At 38.0% G+C, this 21,228-nt stretch overlaps 1 protein-coding gene across 2 annotated transcripts in view; it reads left to right on the top strand.

The window, feature by feature from the left end:
- The window catches only part of FAM168A (family with sequence similarity 168 member A), a 2,303,849-nt gene extending 2,289,224 nt beyond the window's left edge, over positions 1 to 14,625 (top strand). For both annotated transcript variants that reach the window (XM_044072210.1, XM_044072209.1), the window contains one exon: positions 12,348 to 14,625. The gene's annotated coding sequence lies outside the window, so the exon portion shown is untranslated. The remainder of the gene's footprint in view (positions 1 to 12,347) is intronic.
- Positions 14,626 to 21,228: the final 6,603 nt, after the last annotated feature.

The raw sequence follows: 21,228 nt of genomic DNA, 5'->3' as shown, positions 1-21,228 counted from the left end.
ATTTTTAGGCGAGAGGACCTAGTACTAGAAAATCGTATGCTGACAAATGGAAAAGATTCTGTGCCTGGAATCAATCTCAAGGGATGAGCACAGCAGTGCCCAATCTACCTCAGATTTTGCAATAGTTAACTGAGATGCTTCATAAGGGTCTGTCTTTTTCTTCCATAAAAATCCACGCCCCAGCCATTTCAGCTCATTATAACACAGACCCCACCTGTCTTCTCTCATCCTCTTCTAAAGCAGTATCTCAGAAGTGCCAGAAACTAGAGACCACCCAGGAGAGCTCCAACCCCTGCCTGGGATATTAACTTTGTATTGGAGAAGCTTTCCTTTTAGCAATCACTTCAGCTAGAAGGATATCTGAATTCAGGCCCTTATGGCAGTGGAGCCTTTCATCATCTTTCATGCGGACAGGGTGTCACTCAGGACCAATCTATCATTTATGCCCAAGGTGGCATCCAGTGTGGCTCTTAATCAGTCCATTCATTTGCCAACTTTCTTTCCCAATCCACAGAACAAGGGAGAGCGGATTCTGCATTCATTGGACAACTTAGATTCTACTTGGACAGGACTAAATCCCAAAGAAAAACTGAACAACTGCTAGTAGCATTTGCTGCAGGGGGAGAGGGGAAGGCTTAAGCAAACCATTTCTAAATGGATAAGCCATTGTATTCATTTCTGTTATAAGCACCATGGAAAACCTATCCCCCAGAGGATCAGATCTCATTCCACCAGGGCTGCATCTACTTCAGCAGCCTTTCTCAGAGGTGTTCCTACCAGGGATATTCTAAAAGCTGCTACCTGCAGTTCAGTTCATACTTTTACCAAGTATTATCACTTACTAATTTTCTCTAAATCCAGAGCTGGCTTTGCCACTGCTGTTTTGCAGGGTCTTATAGCTGGTCCTAATGCTGTATAAATCCATCCTCCCAACCTTAGCTTTGGGAATCTACCCAAATGTAATGACTGCAAAAGTGAAACACGAACATAGTACAGTTGTGTACACTTACCATAAATGTAGATGTAGATGTTCTTGTTGCAGTCCTGGTTACCCTCCCTCCAGCCCCCTGTTTTTCTTTTACTATACCTCTTCTTCCTTTTATTATGCTTAAAAACCTTTTTGGTGTATTTGACGACCTGACGTCATGGAAGAAGAGACAGCAACCGACGCAGGACCCAAGATTTTTGTTAATCAGGCTGACTGAGGACAACCTGCCAGCAGATTGCCCAAATGTAATGACTGCAACAGTGAATACACTCTAACATCTACATTTATGGTAAGTGTACACAACTGTACTTTCTAAGCTATTATGATTGGCTGTGTCTAACTTTTTAAATGTCTTGGTTTATTAGTTAATGGCCTGAAGAATCAGAATACCTTCTGTGAAAGCGCTTTCCAATTTTAGTCAATAAAAGCTTTTTAGATTCTCAGTGTGAATTGTTTGTGCGGCCATGTTTGGAAGGGGTCTTTAATTTTTTTGAATTTACTGGAGGAAGCTGGCAAAGGAACTAAGGTATACAGAACAAATAATTAGAATGGGAAAGGTAATAGAATGCGAAGAAGCCTAGAAGACATTTGGACTGCAGGCAAGAGATTGCCTTCTCCCTCAGGGATTGATATCAGAGTATAGGCAAAGAGAAAAGGACAGGAGAATCCTAAATGAAAGACCTACATTGGTTGAGGTTTTAGTTGAATCTAGAATAGAAGCTGCTGTTAAAAAAGGATAATTAGTAGAGCATATAAAATATTGCATGATAGCTGTAAGAATCAATCAGAAGAGGTCAGGAAAGATTGAAGAGAGAGAGATTAGATAAGCAGTTCAGAGAGAAACAATGGGAGGACATATGTATGGCTCCCAAATATGCAACAAACTCAGTAAGATTTAGGCTTTTTGTCTGGGACTGTTTGTATAGGTACTTTTATACTCCAAGCAGACTCCAAAGAATGTTTTCCTTAAATGGATGGCAAATGTTGGAGATGTAATGGGGAACAAAGAGGTACCTGGGAGCATATGTTCTCGAAGTGTAGTGAGTTGGCAGACTTTAAAAAATTCCCATCAGAATACATTGTCAGGAATACTGGGTGAGCAAATGAGTGAATTAATGAAATTATTTTATTTTTGAGCTGGGATACAGGATCTGAATTGCCTATACATAAAAAGGCCTTGCTATATTTAATTCTGGTGGCCGTCAAAAAAGCAGTTACCAGAAAATGGAAATCAAAGTCTAACCAAACCATACTTGAAGTAGTTAATATTGTAACAGAGATAAAACAACAGGAAATGGGATCTTTAGAAAAGGGTAGGAGTAAATTACGTTGGAAAACAATGGGAATTGTGCAGATAATACATGCAGAAAAATGCTGGAGGAATTAAGAGAGTGGTGCAATTGAACAATTTATGTAATGTTGGTGGGATTATATCGTATAGAGCAATATATGTGACGTATAATGTTTATAATTGTGAACTTGTTAATATGGTCTTGATTACTTTTTATATAAACGTAAGTTTGCCTATGTCACAAGTGATAAATAAAGGTGTTCAAAAAAAAAAAAAAAAGGAAACTTTTTTTTACTGTAACTATGGCAACAGCAAAACTTTCTGTACTGACAGAGGCAGTATGTTGGGATCAAATTAAGCACTGAGCAACATGTAAATTCTTGATGGTAGCGTGGCATTGTTAGGATCTTAGGAGGTTACTAGGCTAATGGCACTAGTCATTTTCAGACTAGCCATTCATGCACCAATTTTCCAAATTATCAATGCCCATGGCCTAGAACAACTTTGGTATATGTCCATAGAGGCCACAGGCGACAAGTCAGGCTGAATTTGCGATTTCCCATCCATTGGTCCAGATTATATTTGAATAGGCTTAGGGAAGAGCTCGGTTCCACATGTATGGAGAGTCTGTTCCATAGAAAGGTAATCTCTGAGACACATGTATGTCCCTCCAGTGTGTTTGTCACAGGCAAGGTTTAGGTTCTTAGATTGGGCAATTCTAGTGCTTTTTTTATGAATATGTTGCAGATTCATCAGGTCTGGATCAGAGAATACCTTGTAGGAGACTGAGTACAGGGACAGGGGTTTTGAAGTTATCTGCATACGTCATATTATTTGCACCCTGTATTCTTTCAGTGAGGAACCTCAGTGGACACTCCAGCTGTTGCAAATAATTGATTAGGTGCATGCAGAAGGGTACATTGTAATCTGTTATTGGTCTGATGAGGGCTGAGTATAGTGGAAATGTGATCGCCTTAGATGTGGATGCTATGCCCTTAGTTATAAGTTGTGCCATGCAGAAGAATTTTCTCAGTACCACGGACACATGGTAATTAAAGTTCAGATTACTGTCAACCTAAGTCCCCAAGTCCATTACCACTGGGTCTGATCTTAGTGGAATGTTCTTAGTGCTGAATTTTTAGGGGCAGTTGTCTTCCCAAAGGGTATAATTATGCATTTTTTGCACTAAGTTTTAGGCCTTGGTTCTGGCACCAGTTATTTGCCTGTGTCAGACCTTCCTGGACGATGTCTACATCTTTGAGAGATTTAATGATTGCTCCCAGGTCAGCCAAAAGCCCTCTACATTTGCCTTGACTTTTGAGAAGTACATTTTATATTTCAGTGGCCAAGTATACATTTTTGAATATTTTACTAAGAACTCTAAAATATAGATTGACATATTTTCATACATAGCCATCAAATTCAAGGGTTTACAGGCCTTTTGGCAATGGCAAAATCTTTTACTAACACAAGAAAACAATAAAATCAAGCACAATGAAATAATTTCTCCTCTAATGCATCTGCTAACACAGCCTTTTAAGAGTATATTCACCCAATACCTACTCCCCCCCACCATTTATTTGTATAATGGCCTAATGGTTAAGGTGTTTGCCTTGCAAACACAAGGTGCAGGGTTCGAGTCTCGCAAGGGATAATTGGCTAGACTTAAAATGGCTCACAAGGGCAGTTAGCTTAGTACTAACCTATGAACCTATGCAATTATGTCATTAATTAAAAATTTCCAATTACATTCACAATTCAAACCCTTGGGAACCAAAGTACTATACTTCATGATAAAGTCAGATTCTTTATACAATAGTTTGTTGTGATGTGATAAGTATGAGGAAGAGTTAAATAAAGCTATAAATTTATTTATCAAAAGGGGTTATGATAGGGATATTTTATATCAAAGTGTTGATAAATTAAAAAGGGAATGAGAGGGTAGGCAATAAGATAGACTAATGTGTTATACTGCTACAGCACAACAAAAAGGTAAAAAAGAAAAAAATATATTTTTTGTAACTATTAATAGTCTTTTTAGTGGAGATTTAATAAAATTAGCAAACTTTTATTGGGGTTTTCTTACTCAACACATGGATTTTGCACATGAATTAGAAAATTGTTTCATACAGGAGGGGGAGAAGTATCAGAGACATAATAGTCTATGGTAGATTTATTTTACCATCAGATAAATTAGTGAAGGATGTAAGGATGAAAGTGACATTTCCTTGTGGGAACTGTAACTGCTATGGGTACATAGTTAACAGTTTTGAAAAAAATAAATAGAAAAATTACACAGTTCAGGATAATTATAATTGTGGAATTGAAAGCATTGTTTACATATTGAAATGTCCTTGTGAGAAGCTTTATGTGGGGGAACAGGGTCTGCTAGAGAAGACTGAAAAACCAAAAGACTGAAAATTCAAAATATGATGGAATTTGCCCCTTCTCTACTGTTGTGAGATCTTGAAGTTGGTATATATAGTAAGCAGGGGGTGTGGGGGGAACAGAGGAGCTTGCCTCCTGCATTAAAAATGTCTTCAGTATTTTGAATTTTCAGTCTTTTGGATAGCTATGAAGAGGATGAAGAACGGAAAGGCTGTTGGTCCACAATGACATACCTGTGGAAGCATGGAGGTGTTTAGGTGAAATGGCAGTGGAGTTTTTAACTAGATTGTTTAATGAAGTATTGGAAAGTGAGAGGATGCCTGAGGAATGGAGAAAAAGTGTTTTGGTACCGATTTTTAAGAATAAGAGTGATGTGCAGAGCTGTAGTAACTACAGAGGGATTGCACTGATCAGTCACAGCATGAAGTTATGGGAAAGAGTAGTGGAAGCTAGGTTAAGAAGGGAGGTGATGATTAGTGATCAGCAGTATGGTTTCATGTCAGGAAAGAGCACTACAGATGCGATGTTTCCTTTGAGAGTGTTGATGGAGAGAAATACAGAGAATGTCAGGAGTAGTTGCATTGTGTCTTTGTGGAAAGCATATGACAGGGTGCCTAGAGAGGAGTTGTGGTATTGTATGAGGAAGTCGGGAGTGTCAGAGAAGTATGTAAGAGTGGTACAGGATATGTACGAGGGTAGTGTGACAACGGTGAGGTCTGCGGTGGGAGTGACGGATGCGTTTAAGGTGGATGTGGGATTACATCAAGGTTCAGCTCTGAGACCTTTCTTATTTATAATGGTGATGGACAGGTTGACAGACAAGATCAGACAGGAGTCCCCGTGGACTATGATGTTTGCAGATGACATTGTGATCTGTAGTGAGAGTAGGGAACAGGTGTAGACGACCCTGGAGAGGTGGAGATATGCTCTAGAGAGACGAGGAATGAAGGTCAGCAGGACAAAGACAGAATATGTGTGTGTGAATGAGAGCGAGGATAGAGGAATGGTGAGGATGCAGGGAGCAGAGGTAGCAAAGGTGGATGAGTTTAAATACTTGGGATCAACAGTTCAGAGTAATGGTGAGTGTGGAGGAGAGGTGAAGAAGAGAGTACAGGCAGGATGGAGTGGGTGGAGAAGAGTGTCAGGAGTGATTTGTGACAGACGAGTACCAGTAAGAGTGAAAGAGAAGGTCTACAAGAGGGTAGTGAGACCAGCTATGTTATATGGGTTGGAGACAGTGGCATTGACAAAAAGGCAGGAGTCAGAGCTTGACGTGGCAGAGTTGAAGATGTTAAGATTTCAACTGGGTGTGACGAGGATGGACAGGATTAGGAATAAGTATATTAGAGGGTCAGCCCAGGTTGTAAGGTTTGGAGACAAAGCCAGAGAGGCAAGATTACATTGGTTTGGACATGTGCTGAGGAGGGATGCAGAGTATATTGGGAAAAAGATGCTAAGGTTGAAGCTGCCAGGTAACAGGAAAAGACGAAGGCCTATGATAAGGTTTATGGATGTGGTGAAAGAGGACATGCAGGTGGTTGGTGACAGAGCAAGATGCAGAGGACAGGAAGAAATGGAAACCGTTGATCTGCTGTGGCGACGCCTGACGGGAGCAGCCAAAAGACAAAGTCTTTTGGGATTCAGTCTTTTGCTTTGTCAATCTTCTGAAGTAGACCCGGGGGAACGTAAGAGGACATTTAGGACCCGCCTATTAGAACATATCAGGGATATCAAAAAAGGTAAAATAGAAAGTCCGGTAGCAGTGCACTTCAAAATGTACCATAATGGTCAACCTGATGGATTACAAGCAAGTATTTCAGAAAAAATTTACATAGGTCAGTATGACGGTGTTAATTTAAAAAACAAACTTGTATAAAGAATCTGTGTCTATCTTGAAGTATGGTACTTTGGTTCTCAAGGGTTTGAATTGTTGAATGTAATTGGAAAATTTTAATTAATTGCATATTTGTAAATTGGACTGTATTATATAAATGTACTGGTTGAATATACTCTTAAAAGGCTGTGTTAGCTAAGGCACTAGAGGAGAGAGAGCTTGTTTCATTGTGCTTGATGTTATTGTTTTCTCGTATTAGTAAACTTTTTTTTTTTTTTTTTTTTTAACATTTTTTATCCTGGTTTTGTGTGGATCCCTGGCTCTTTGTGGTGGAATTGATATTTCTTCATTTGGTGTGGTTTAGTCCTTTTGACAGTGGCAGTCTGGAATGTTTAATAATACCCTTCCGTTCATACACCTGTCTATGTTGTATCTGTACTGACTTGCCATTGTATCAAGTGGGACTATCATATATATTTTTCCAGGTGTAAATATTAATTTTACTGACAGAGGCCAGTGTGGTAGGAGGATCAAGCTGAACAAGGAGCTGCATTTAAGTCCTTAAGAGTAAAGTGGCATTCTTAAGTGAATTTTGTATCTGATAATTGAGGTATAATTCTCTAAATGTTTTTGTAATAATTTTTGATTGGGCTCTAAGGTCAGCTTCTACTGCTAAGAGAAACTCAGGGGACAGTGGCTGGATTCATCTTTCTTGGCAGTGAACTTTGGATCCTTGCCCATTTCCATTCTTTTTTTTTTTTTTTTTTGCTAGGCGACCCCTAACTGGGAAAAGTCGAAAGAAGAAGTTAATTATTAGGTCATCATAGTTTCTTTGAGTTGTGGGTCTTTTTTTCCTTCTCTTTTAATTGTGGCTCTTATGCTCACAATTCCAAAGAAAGTAACTGTTTATCCGTGGTCTTAGGTAATTATCACCCCATATCTAACCTGCCATTTCCTGATAAGGTTATAGGGAAGATGACTCAGTCTTAAGGTATTGTGTATTTAATAGTCTGTGTGGGTCTGGGTTTTGAACAGCACATAACATTGAAGCTGTACTCATCAGAACATTGAACATTGGTCTTGTAGTGAGAGCTGTGCTTGCTACTTTGTTTTGGCTCACTGATCACTTTTAAGCATTCAACATTGTGAAACATGACATCTTTTTGGTGCATCTACAGATGTATCTGTGAAATTTCTTGTGTTCTTCCTAATTGTTTTGTCTCCTATACCTCAGGACAAATGTGGATAATTATGTTTGGGAAAAACTGTTTCTCCTTTTCTTCTGTTTTCTGGGGTGTAACAGAGCTCATTGTTCAGACCATTATCTTCTGTGCACACACTTCCCCCTCATAATCTTGTTTGAAGGAGAAGTTTCACGTAATTGCTGCTATGCAGATGATAGGTAGTTATGCCTCTATTTCCCTTCGGAGCAGACATCTGTTATAAATACTGTTCCAAATTATCTGTACCCCATTCCTTCTTGGATGTATACTAATCATCTGAAGCTCAGAACATGTAAGCCAGTAACCATAGCAATTTGTAGAGCATGAGGTACTCAACTCTAGTTCTGAGCCCCTGAATTATACGTAGGGGACTTTCTTAGTAAGGTGCAGGGTCAGAGTTTTCCTGTATGATAATCTAATACTTATGACCAGGAGACAACTATGATAATAGCCCTCTGCTACCATTTAGGGAACATAACCTGGTTCAAACACTGTAATTCATGTGCTGGTTTCTTCATAGTTGGACCACTTTAATCGCTTTTGCTTGAGGCTTCCTGACTCAGAACTAGACTTCCTGCAGGTGGGGTAGCATTCTGCTTCCCAGCTACTTATTGGTAGTCCTTACTATCATCATATTGTGCTGGCTGTGCAGAGTCTTCACTGGGTGTGCTGACTTTGTTGTGACAAATCTTAAAAAAATATAGTAGTGCATTTAGGTATGTACAGTCACTACCCCCAACACACACACACACACACACCTGAAACAATTGGTTTCTTAGGAGCTTGCATTAGGACTGCCATCTGTCTTTTTGTAGGTTATTTGGAGGATCCTAGGAAATGAAAGGATTTCTTGAGTCTTCTTTTCCTTTTGTGTTTCAGATGCCTTATCTTTAGAACTTCCTGCTGTGGTGGTCATGGAACTATCTAAAGTTGGTTGACTTTAAATGGCTCATTAAAACTTTTTCAACCTTGTTTGTCATTTTTATTCCAGACTGATGGTATTGCAGAGTTTTAACTTGTTTTCATGAATTTATTATGTTTTATTGTCTTGTACTTAAAAATGTAAGTATATTAATCAGTTTGAATTTGAACTTGAATCATGGGACCTGGGTTGGAATAGTAGGCAGCTCCACCTTGGGGCATGGCTTTTGGTTTAAATACCATACTGCCACCAGATTTCCTGTCTAAGGTTTTGGAAGTGATAGAGGCTGGGATGCATTATACCTAGTAGTGGTATTCTGGAGTGGGAAAGCTTCTCAATTTGGACAAGGAGATATTCATTGCCACTCCCCATTCTGTGGTCAGAATGCATCCGTCAACCAGTTCAGCTCATCATGGTGCCATTTAAGGCAGTGCTGTTCTGTCAGCAAGCACCTTAAAGGGGTTCTGCACCTCCATCACTGTTTTTGAAAAACCCTTTTCTTCCATGAGACTTCAGTTCCACAGTTAACAGGTTAACTCATATGCTCATCAAGCCTGCTGATTTGGCAAAATTAGATTTTTTTTTTCTGTTGAAATATACTTTTCCTGGTAGCCTGTAGAGAGTCATGTCTGTTCTTTTACAGGATTAAGGGTTTTCCCAGAGTTAAACATTGCATCAGAATAGTCCCTGAACTAGTTAACCAGTCTCCCTGTTTTCTTAGCAGCAGAAACCAAGAGCAAAGGAACCATGCAACACCCCCTGTGTGCCATCAACTCATGCTTCTTCTGTAAAATGTGTATGAATTTCAGAAAATTTAATCGGAATTCCTGCCCTTTTCTCCATTAACAGAATGGGTGGCAGTAGCTAATAATACCCTCTCCAAGTAGTTTGCAAACTAACACAAAATGACTAAAACCAATGAAATTTCTATCTTTTAATGGAATCACAAAATATCTAGCGCCTCGGCAATCAGCCTTCAGTAAAGGTGTGATGAAAATATTTTTGTATATAGAATTGTATTGTCCATCATCATTTAAATGTTTGTAAATATTTACATCTTTATCAACTTGTAAGGTTAGTAATTCTTATAGCTGGAGCTTTTCTCCCCAGGCCTCCGCTGAAAAAGGACCTGTGTCCATTCGGCTTTCTCAGAAAACAAATGTAAAATAAATAAGTAATGTGGGTATATAATGTCCTTCACTCCTCGTGCAAACTGAGTAGTTCCACATTTTTGGTTGAAATATTACACTGTATTACTGTTAATGTTTTCAATGATTACTTTTGGGCAGATTGGGCAGCTGCAGAAAAGATTCAGCCAATAATTCCATTCCAGTGTTGTTTTCCTTTTTCCTGATTTAGTTATGTAATGTCATCTTCCTAATGCAAAGCACCAGGGGGACAATCTGTGAGTGGCATGTCACTGGTTTTGATGGATAATAGAATAAACTAGCTATGTAACTACATCAGTACTGTTATATTGGAATAGTGCCTTTATTGTGGCCTGGATCCAGTTAGCTGCCCTAGCACTGGAATAGCCAGGGAAGAAGGGGAGGGGAGTGAAAGGACATATCCTAATCGCCTCTCTTGGTGGGGGGGGTGGGGTAAGGAGCACATAGGGAAGTATGATTTTTTTTTTTGGGAGACTAGGGAAGAGCTTGCAGTGAGGGATGACTAGTATGGACAGAATTTTGCATGTCCCCCTTTGGCTGCTTAAGCTGAACTTCCACAGGTGACATAGGACTTGAGCAGAAAACCCTCAAATCACCCCAATGTTTGTCTGAAATTACCTTTCCGTGATGGGGGGACAAGTGGGCTGATTGGCCATGGGGTGGTGTTGATGGGTAAAGAACACACGAACACAGTTGAGTAAAAAACAGAACACCTTTATCCAACACAAAGCTTTGTGTTGGATAAAGGTGTTCTGTTTTTTACTCAACTGTGTTCGTGTGTTCTTGATCTTCAGTATACTTGTCAGCAGTGATTACGGTGGTGTTGATGGGTGACAGGCAGTGAGGGAAAATAAGTATGGGGGAAAAACGTTACTGCTACATTGGTAATCTCCACTGGTGTTTCAGAACTGCAACTTCTTGTGACTCGTGAAAAAATTAGAGAGGTTTGCAGACTGTGGAAGAAGGATTATTGGAATCTGATTATTCAGTAAGTTATGGAAGTACCTTATGGGCTTCTTCTCCTTGATGTATAAATATTGTTTAGGGGAGCTGAAGTTTTTACTGCTAGAGTGCATGAATATGAGAAATTAGCTCAAACAAGGCTCTTTAATGTATATGTTCACTTATAAAATCCTGAAAGTTGTCATTTCTGTTCAAGTAATGTAATTAATCTCTGCAAGGTAAATACTTTGTCATATCTTAAATTTGTAGTAAAACGGCATTCTAGCTAGTCAAATAGCTGCTAAACCAAAGTGAAATATTGAAAAGTGAAGACAAGCTGCAGATACTAACACCATTAGTTTATACACAGGAAATGCTGAAGGCTAAGTAATAGTAACTGGATGTTTTAAATATATAAATATAAAAATAGCAAAGGGCACTGTAATGATGGATCACCACTGTAGCAGATGGGAAAGCAGTGAGAAGGTCCTTATTCCATTCAGACTGTTCTTTTAATAATCTTTACAGATTTTAGAAGGATCCATGCCAGACAGAGAGAGAGAGAAACGTTTTCTTAGTAAAAGCTTTTGTACCTTCGAACATTGTAAAAACTGTCTGCCAACATTTAAACTCTAAAATTCACATGACTTTTGAAAGTTTGATTTAAGATATGAAAGCACATTTCTAAAGTAGTGTATCATATCTGTTTCACTAATTATTTCTAAGGAATGAAAAATAATGCCACAAAGGATGTAGCACATTGTGGTTCTGATACGATTGAAAGAATGCTTGCTGTCATCAGAGTAATCTGTGGATTTGATTCAATTGAAATAAAGCATGCTTTAAATACTATAGGGTATCGATACATTCAAGCGAGTTGTTTTATTCTTTCACACAAGTGTCTGTTAAGTTGGTGGTATATATCATCCTGCTTGCCAAAAACAATCTTTACAACAGTAACTCATTTTTATTGCTTGTTGTTTTATCTGTTTTAACTACTAGTAGCCTGCTTATATGAGTTGCAAAATGGAGAACTGTTTGTGATTAAAAATGAGATTCAGAGGGCTTTGGCTTTAAGAGTTTAAGTTGTGAATGGGCATGATTAATTCATATGGTTTTGCTAAGAGCACCAGTGTTTCTCTGCCTGCAGGATGACCCCCTTCCCAAACAACAGACACACACGCATGCGCGCGCACACACACACACACACACACAGCAGACCAGTATTTATTTATTTATTTTAATTTACTTTAGAGCACTGATCAGTTTTGACCAGTTTCATTCTCAGCATACACCCATTCCATGCAGTTATTTTTAACCAGCTCTGCCTTTTTAGAATTATCAACAAACTATCTGCTACCTGAAATCATCCAGGAGCTGTATATTGAAAAGCTGCAACCTTCTTAACCTTAAGTGCCCAAAATTGATAAATCACTTTCTGTTTTCATGCTTAATAGTTTTCCCTGCTAAGTTTTTTCATCCGTACAGTATTTTATTAGTGCAACAGATCTGAATTATGCTTCAAATATGTCTATTTTAGGTGATTAAGTTATGATATTTTTATTTATTAATGTTTTTTCTTTCCAACAGGTCTGGAGTCAAACATTGTATGCAACTACTCAAGTCTTACATTGGCGCTGGGGTAACAGCACCAAAGCACCATCTCTTTGCAAGAACAAGTGCAAGGATCACTTTATGCATCTAGTGATTTTTTTTTTCTTAAGGCTGCTTTTTTTCTCAATGTCCTGCCTCATTTATGTTCTTCTGATTTTTGTGGGGAAAAGTCTAATGTAGTTGATTTTCACCACTTCAGCACTGACACTTTCATGGATTCCCCACTCCGGTACTGCTACAGTCACCCTATTCCTTTTAACATGTCAGCCCTGTATAGTGGAATAGTGGAGCACCTAGACATGAAGTTTGATTTCCACAACAGCCTGGTTTCTAAGTTTCAAATTTGTGAAAGTTTATCTTTTTATTTTTTAATGCAATGTATTACATAAAGCACAGATCTAGGGTTGGTAGGCCTTTTTTCTTCCAATCTGATTTTAATATATTCTTCCAAAATCAAAAGATTTCTGTCTTCCAGACATCTTTTTCTTAAACATACAACATATCTACTGTATTGAATTCAACCCTCACAGAAATGTAAGTTCTTGTTTGTGCTGCCCATTTCAGCAAGCAAGGTGAAGTTGTACATTTTAGGTTAGATTTTAAATATTACCTTCTGCTATTAGTCTGTCAGATTATTTTTTTCTGGATTTTGCAATAGAGTAGGGAATTTTGGTCCCTGCAGAAATGTTACTGATAAGTCACTCCTCCTGACTGCAAGCAGAGCAGACTAATAACTCTGTAACATATTAGTGGTCAGAAGCTAATAAGATAAGGAGTAGCAGACCCAATGACAGATAAAACTCTGATAAGCAGATGGAGTATCTCAAGGTAATAAAAGATTGGTACTGTATAGGTACATTTAGGATGGGTACAACATGCAAACCTTTCTATATTCAAGTGATTGGAGCCATTTCACTGCATGTCATATTTGCTGGTAAGCTGCTGCCTTCAAAATAAAAAAAAATAGCTTCTTCCAACATAAAGAGCCAAAATGCCCACAAATTAAGGGATATTAGTGAGTGTGCACATGCAAGAGAGGGCATAATTGTCATCAAATATGAATTCATACTTTTTGTTATATGTATGTGTTTCATAGCACTAATCCACTCAAACTAAAGTGACTGGAAATGGGTGCAGGCAGGAGGTTATGCCAGTAAAAATGAATAAAACAGTATTACAGTTGTCTGGAGAACACTGTAAAAATAATGCAGTGATTGTAGCACTGTCAAACTAATGATGATTTATACATTTTAAAGGATTCAGATGTAGATTCATTTCTAAGTAATTTTATTTCTAAGTTTTATAGCAGTGTTACCAACATTCAAATTTGAGCAGTTGGCAGAATGTTGATTGGCAAAAGAAAAAAAAAACGTATAATTAAATGTTAGTGAGACATACAAGTTAAAGTCCTTACTGTTGAGCTCAACTTGATGATTTTCTGTGTTTGTATGTGTGCCTCAAGTACTCTGACTTGAATTCCTATGAGTTTGTTGGAAGGACTAGAGTAATTTATGGATTGAAATTGTTTCCATGTCCATTATGCCTGCCTTTGAAATCTCCACTTATTGTGCAAATAAAATCAGTTAACAGAAACTGAAAATCGGAAAGCGGGGTCATAATACATTAAGCAGCTCAGTTTGCTGACATCCTTTTTGTTTTACATATGTTATTTTAAAGCGCTGTCTGATTTAGCTAGCTGAATTCAAAACGACTTTGATGACTTCATTTGAAAGAAAATATTTTAGAACTTAGTGCCTGAAGCAACAAGTTAGGCATGTATTACATTTACCAGTTTACTGGGATTCAGGCTGAAAGTGGTAAGACAATTTGCTCTACGATGTGCAAGCACAAATAATGCAGCTGTTCGTTTATCCTTCAGTAAGTGACCGACAAGTAGGATTTCTACTTACAGCATATTCTCACTAAGAGACTGCAAATGGAAAAGGTTCTACAGCTTTTATTACCTTTTAGGTGGCAGCCAATTATTAAGCTAGAATTTTATGCTTTATATGTCAGTTTGCATTAAACTGGTATTTAATGACAGTCATTTGTTACAAACTTTTATACTACCATTATTTGTTTAAAAGTGTGTTCTCTGAAATTAAAGAGGCTACATTTAATTTGCTGTGCCCCTTGAAGTTGATTACATTTTTTTCTGCCTGTTTGTATAGGGTAACCTAATTAATGGGGGTATCTCCAACAAAAGAAATACTTAACAGTTTTTCCCTTCTTTAAATTACAAGCTTGTGAACTTTCTCAGTGTTTAGTTGAAAAGATGAACTAAATTGTAGATTGGAGTATAGAGTCATCAAATTGACAGTAGCCCCAATTTGTGTTAAACTAGTTTTCTTGTGCCCAGTTTCACTTTAGCATAGTCACTGATTCTGTCTAAAAGTTATTGCATGGGGGGAAGTTATTTAGTCTGGCATTAATTGGTTGCATGGTATTGGAACAGACATTAAAATAATGGACTTCTTTTGAAAGTGATATTTTACAAGATTTGATTGGTCATACAGATAGAAATTTTTGATTTTTTTCTTTTAACATGGTAGAATATGCAATTCTAATGATTGTTATGTACCAGTAAACATCCCGGTGCATCCGTGCATGGTTGCACGAAACAGAAAAGTCTGCAACATATATAGAATACTCTTTTTTCTTTTTCATATCTCTCTGTATTTATACACATGACACTGATATGTGTTGTCTTGTGGGACCAAAATCACTTTTACAGACATTTTACATTTTCAAGCAGATGTGTATATTTTTCCCGTCATTTGAGGATAACACATTTTTCCTAATTAATTTTGTGTGCATACGCTGCTCTACACCTTGCAGACTGATAAACTGGAACTTTGGCTGCCCAGAAGAATTCATCTATCCCCATCCTAAAGTCAGGCAGTGTCACTGTAGCCCAAAGTGGTCAAGTGACTGGTTAGAAGTCAGTTAATGCAAGAGCTTATCAAGTCACAATTTTTGTGCTGTATTGTGCACATTATGTGAAACTGACACATATCTTCAAAATGTAATGTCTGATAGTGTGATAACACTTAGTTTTGCATTAGGAGGAAAGCAGACATCTGTTAGAGAGAGTCCCATTGATTGTTTATATAATAAAAAAGCCAAATCATAATAACTGAGTGGCAGACCACTTTAGTTTTACATGAAATGCCTGCTTATTTAAATCCTTTTTGGAAGGGCTGCATTCCATGACAACTTTGTTGTTTAAATATATTGGACTATGGTGGAATAAACCCAGTTTAAAAACCTCAGCTCTCATCCTGTTGTACTTGTTGCTTGTTACCAGAGCAGTTTACCTTTGTGATGTAACTACTATGTTATGTAAATAAATATTATATTTAGGTAATTTGACTAACTCTTTCAGCCTTTCTAAGGCATAGAAAAGACTGTCTCACTCATACTTCTCAACCTCTTAGTGCAAGAAATCTGGGCAAAGCTTAAAATAATGGGGGGGGGGGACAAAGGCCCTCAAATAGGGGCATATTTTAAGTATTGCTCTATTAAATTTACAAAGTTGCTAAAATTACGCAATTTGTGTTAGCATGTCTTTTCTGAAAAATATGAAGTCTGAAATTCAAATGTATTCCATTATTTACCGGCTTCAGTCATCAGTGATTTGCCAGAAAAGTACAAGTTTTATGTGGAACAGACCAAAAATATGAGGTGAAAATCTCTAGAGTGTTGAGAGGTATGGTGTCCCACCAAAGTGTGTAGCAGAGGTGCAAGTAACATAGATGGTGCTAAAAGATTAAAATATAAACAGGACCAAACTTTTCAGTTACTTATATCACTGCCTATTGTCACTGCTCTTCTTACTCTTAGATATTGGAAAGACCTAAGCCAGTTCAGCACAGCTTAATCATTTGTCGAGCACTTTCCTGGTGCAGATTAATAAAGTGCTGATGGTGACCCAGAACACCTGGGACTGACTGAAATTATTTTTAATACCCATTTGTTAACAAGGTTCAGGTGCGACCCAGTAACAATGTCTGGGTAAGTGACTTATTCAGGGTCGCAGAGTAGACAAATGAGGGCTGAGGAAATAACATTCTTCCACAGGAACTACTTCTCACAGTTGTAAACCTCTGCACCAACTGCCAGAGACTTGGTGGAACTGGCTCAAGAGGATATGAGTAAGTGACTGTCCAATGCCAGCATGCTTTTCCCTTGGGGGAGGGAAACGTCTCTGAGTTACTGAAATACTGACACCTAGCAGAGGTCAGGTATGGATACAGAAGAAGACACAAGAGCTTGAGGCATGCACTTTGATTTGACAAGCAGCAATTGTACTGTAGTTAACTGTCAGTGTTTGGATGGAAGCATAAACTCATCAGTGCATGCTTCCATGTATGCACTACCGTAGCAGGCCTCACATTGGTGTGCATATGCTAAGATACCGGGGTGAAATTAACACTATAGGCAGAAACTTGCTATCCCTGATCAGTGACCGCTACAATTTCAGAATCTCCATCTTCTCTAAGGTGTTTTTTGGAGACTAGAAAGAAGGTGGTGATGAAAGGGTCTGTAAGGTGAAGAAAGGATTGGTTGGTCTGAGGTTTGGAAAAGATTAAAAACATATATTTTCTTTATTTGCACCTTAACATTTAATTGATTAGTACTACGTAAGAGAGGTGAATTTGTTGAAAAAGACATGTCTAATCTTACATTCCACTTACAGGTCTGCAGACTGGTCAAAATTTACAAACTTTAAAAGGTTAAAGGGAATGTTTAGAGAAAGTCATGGTCATCTCTGAAAAAGAAGATGGCTAGAAGAATCTAAAATTACATCAGAGTAAGAAGGGTGCTTGGTAAATCCAAATGTATAGAGACATACAGATTCCCACCATTAATTTTATATATTTTCTATAAGCAGGTAATCTGAATCTCATTTGGGGTTACTAGTTCTCCATTGTTTCTTAAAATTATTGAATGCATCTGTACATTCTTTGTTACCTTAGTCCTGAAAGTACAGCTATGATGTATTCTAAAACTAGACTAATGTAACTCTATTTTCGTATGCACAGATTTTGTAAAAATTCATTTAAGTGTAGTATGCATGAAGCAGATGTAGTTAGGACTGCCTGCAGTTTACAGCTAATAGGTTCATAGGTGGGTACTAGGCTATCTGCCCTAAGGCATTTATAAGCCTAGCCAGAATGTGTTGGCTTTCGCCTCCCTTTTAGACTAGATTCCTGAGCCTCTGTCCAGCAGGACCATAGAAGTGATCCCAGGAGTAAATTTACGATTTCCCATCATTCTCTTGAAGAGGGTTAGCAAGGGGCTCTGCCTAACATGGACTGGGATTCTATTCCAGAGCGAGGGAAGCCTTTGGGATATGAATCTATCCCTCCAGCATGTCCTATTTATTGTTGTGCTAAGGTTTAAATCCCTGGAGCGTGTTGCTCTAATGGATATGGTTTTCTTGAGGTGGTGCATGTCCAACAATTCAGGGTTAGACATGGCCTTGTACGTCAGGCAGAGATCACCTCTGAGTAGGTGGTAAGCAACTGAGTAGAGCTGGAGTTTCTTTAGTCGAGCTGCATAGGGCATCTGTTTGAGGCCCACTATCCTGTTGGTGAGCTATTTTTGAGGTTTCTCCAGCTGTTGCAGGTGTCGGGTAAGGTACATCCCAAATGGGGCATTGTACTCAATTATGGGCCTGATGAGCGATGAGTAGAGGGGCACAATGACCTCTCTTGATCTAGATGTGAACTCTTTTGTGATTAGGTGAGCTATATAGAAGGTATTTCTAACCACTTTGGCAATGTGATTGTCAAAGGAGAGGTTACTATCTACTTGGGTCCCCAGATCCCTAATTACTTTTTCCGTACTTAGTGGATTGCCTCCTATGTGGTAGTTTGTGGGCACTTTGTTTTTCCCAAAGGGCATGACTATGCACGTTTTGGCATTTAGCTTGAGGCCATGGTTCTGACACCAGGTATCCGTCTTCATAAAGCCCTTCTGGAGGATGCTTGTGTCAGCCGGTGAGTCGATTATGTTTCCCAGTTTGCAATCATCTGCGAACTTAGTAAGCCATAGTCCTCCCGTGTTTGCCTGTACCTCAGAGAAGTATATACCGAACAAGAGGGGTCCCAGGACTGAGCCCTGTGGAACGCCACTTGTAACTGGTTTAGAGTCTGACATGGCACCCGCGACTCTGACCATGTGAGTTCTATCCTTGAGCTAGTTTGCAACCCATCTTGTGACGTGGGTAATGGAGGACTTTGCAGGTACTTCACTTTGTGGCATAATACAGTTACATGATAGTGACATTTAATTTTACCATTTTTTTTCTCCCCTTTTGCATGGTGACCATCAGTCACCTGTGGGCCAATTTTCCCATTCATTTCCCTCTCAACAGTGGTAAGAACCAACCAAGAAGAGACATCATTTTAGGTAGCCATCAAGGATTTTCTTATTTTTAGCCCTAACACTATAGTGCATGCTGAAGAACAGTAGGAATTGCACATTTATTTGGAATACACTTTTAGGAGATAAATAAGCCATAGCCTGCTGTCCATTACTCCAGGTAACACTTTTCTTTTCCCAGTGACATAACTTAAAGTAACCAGACTGTATTTATGATTTTTTTCAAGAAAACTTCACATATTACAATAACACAGACAATATTTTACAAAATACTTCATTTTAGGTGGTGGTGAAGTTTTTTGGCATGCATGTCTAATACCTCTTTGACCTTCAGGGAAACAATTTCATTAATAGTGTGAAAAAATTCCTCAATACAAACTTGCATATACGTGTGTGCGTGTATGTTTATACAAATCCCCTGAGAGTCTCCAAACAAAGTTAACTGTAAAATGTCCTCATCTGCTTAGTGTCCCAGTTTCAGTCTATGCTGATTCAGGTCTACATGATCCGTGGCTGATGTGTTTGTAAATGAAGCTCTTAAGTCAGACTGATCGATCCTTTTTAAAGAAGGAAAATGCACTGGCCATAGATAATGTAACTCCGAATCCAAACATATGTATAGCATTGTGTGCATTCATTCTGTGGGGAAGGTATAGAATTTAAAATTAACAGTCTTTTACAAAATCCATGAAAAGTTTGAGCCCTTCATATGCATTGCTTTTTTTTTTTTTTAAACTTCTAGGACTGCATACATTGATTACAGATAGCGGAATATACCACATTTGTACCAGATGTTTCTTCTGCTGTGACTGTTTTACCAAAAGAATATAATACTAGGACATGCACTCATCAAGAATTATCTTAAAATAGATAATAACGGATAGTTATATTTGTACTATTGGTTGAAAATAAGCTATAATTGTCTGAGGCCATTAACCAAGTCCTCATATATCTTTGCTAAAGTACTGTAATGCAAGACTTGAACAATGCATATTAATAGTTATATTGACCCTAAAATCAGTGTGCAAGTACTATGGAGTATGAACAAAACATTGCTACAAAAGATTAAACCTTGTGTATGAGTATTGCTCCTGTATTTTAAATAAATAACTTAGTAAATATTTCTGCAGTTCTGATATGTAATTTAAGTGCTTTTTTCCATAAGTGTTATTTATGGTTTTGTTTTACCGATTGATGTTTGTTACTCCTATCTAGAGGACATTGATGGTTGGACTGAAGTTGGATGCTTCCATTAGTTGCATGAAGCATTTCTGGACACATGCTGTGGGTTTTAATTGTGTTTCCATTGGATGGTAATCCAAACATTTTTCAGACCTGTGCAAGAGAAGTAGTAAGAGTGTAGACATTAAAATTCTTGCAGTATTATCTTCCTGTTTCCATTTTCTACACATCCACCAGGCTGAGCTTCAAGTGATTTTAAGAAGAATGAAGCATTTTTACTTTTAAATGAGAGTCTGGGATTTCCAAGAAATGTAGGCTTAAACAGTCTGTTTTCATACTAGATGGACGTCTTCCTGATCCTTCTTTCTCCATTCTTTGTCAGTGTTTGTTTTGTGTTTTAAAGTTGGTTTATATTTGTTCTGCATTTATGGCCTGATGAGATGAGGAATAAGTAATAAAGAACTGGAATTCTGGAGAAAGCTTTGTTCTCCATTATAAGAAATAAATTCTTTTAATTGGGTATCATTTGTAGTCAATTAATTTAAATGGTAAATAAATTCCAAATGTTTCCTAAAGTGTTTAGTCAAATTGCTTATGTTGTGAAAAAGTGGAGATGTCTGGTTTAGTGGCGTGCAATAAGGTAACAGCATCCTAAGTGGTACTTTGTAAATGAGTACAATAATAGTTTGACATAGAAAACACAGGGTTACTGAACATTAGTTAGAACTTAAGATTATGAATTGTACTAAATGTCTTTAGCCAGGTCTGCACAAACTATTCAGGAGTTATTTACTTTCCATACTTCACATGGATCTGCATTAACAGGGCATGGCTGTGTGTCTGAGTATGTTTGTGTATGTGTGCGCACACGCGCGCGCATGTGTGCATAAAGGGGGCAGCCTTTCTGCTCTGTATTACCATTGTTCATCTATTATAAATTTATTATTCCTCTGCATTTCATTGCACATCAGTTTCATGTGTAAATATGTAAAGCATGGAAATAACATAGACAGTATATGTGCTTGTTATATTCCAAAAAAATAATAAAAATCCAATGTTATGTGGATCGTGTGCTAGGAAACAATGGAGGATATTTTTACTTTATTGGAAGTAAGGGGAAAGAAAGCAGGTGAATGAATGTTATGAGGCGAGGTGCTAGACTTGTATCAGAATGAGCTAAATTTAGCTAGTTGTCAGGTATGGTTGTTTGCCCTAGAGTAATGGGTAGTCCTTGTAATTTGTAAATAATAATCCATTTTAAACACTACTGTATACTGACCTGGAG

The sequence above is a fragment of the Protopterus annectens genome, chromosome 5.part0, assembly GCF_019279795.1.
Source record: "Protopterus annectens isolate FY-2018-M chromosome 5.part0, PAN1.0, whole genome shotgun sequence".
Classification (NCBI taxonomy): domain Eukaryota; kingdom Metazoa; phylum Chordata; order Ceratodontiformes; family Protopteridae; genus Protopterus; species Protopterus annectens.
The sequence above is the reverse complement of the archived record's forward strand: the minus strand, read 5'-3'. Positions and strand labels throughout refer to the sequence as shown.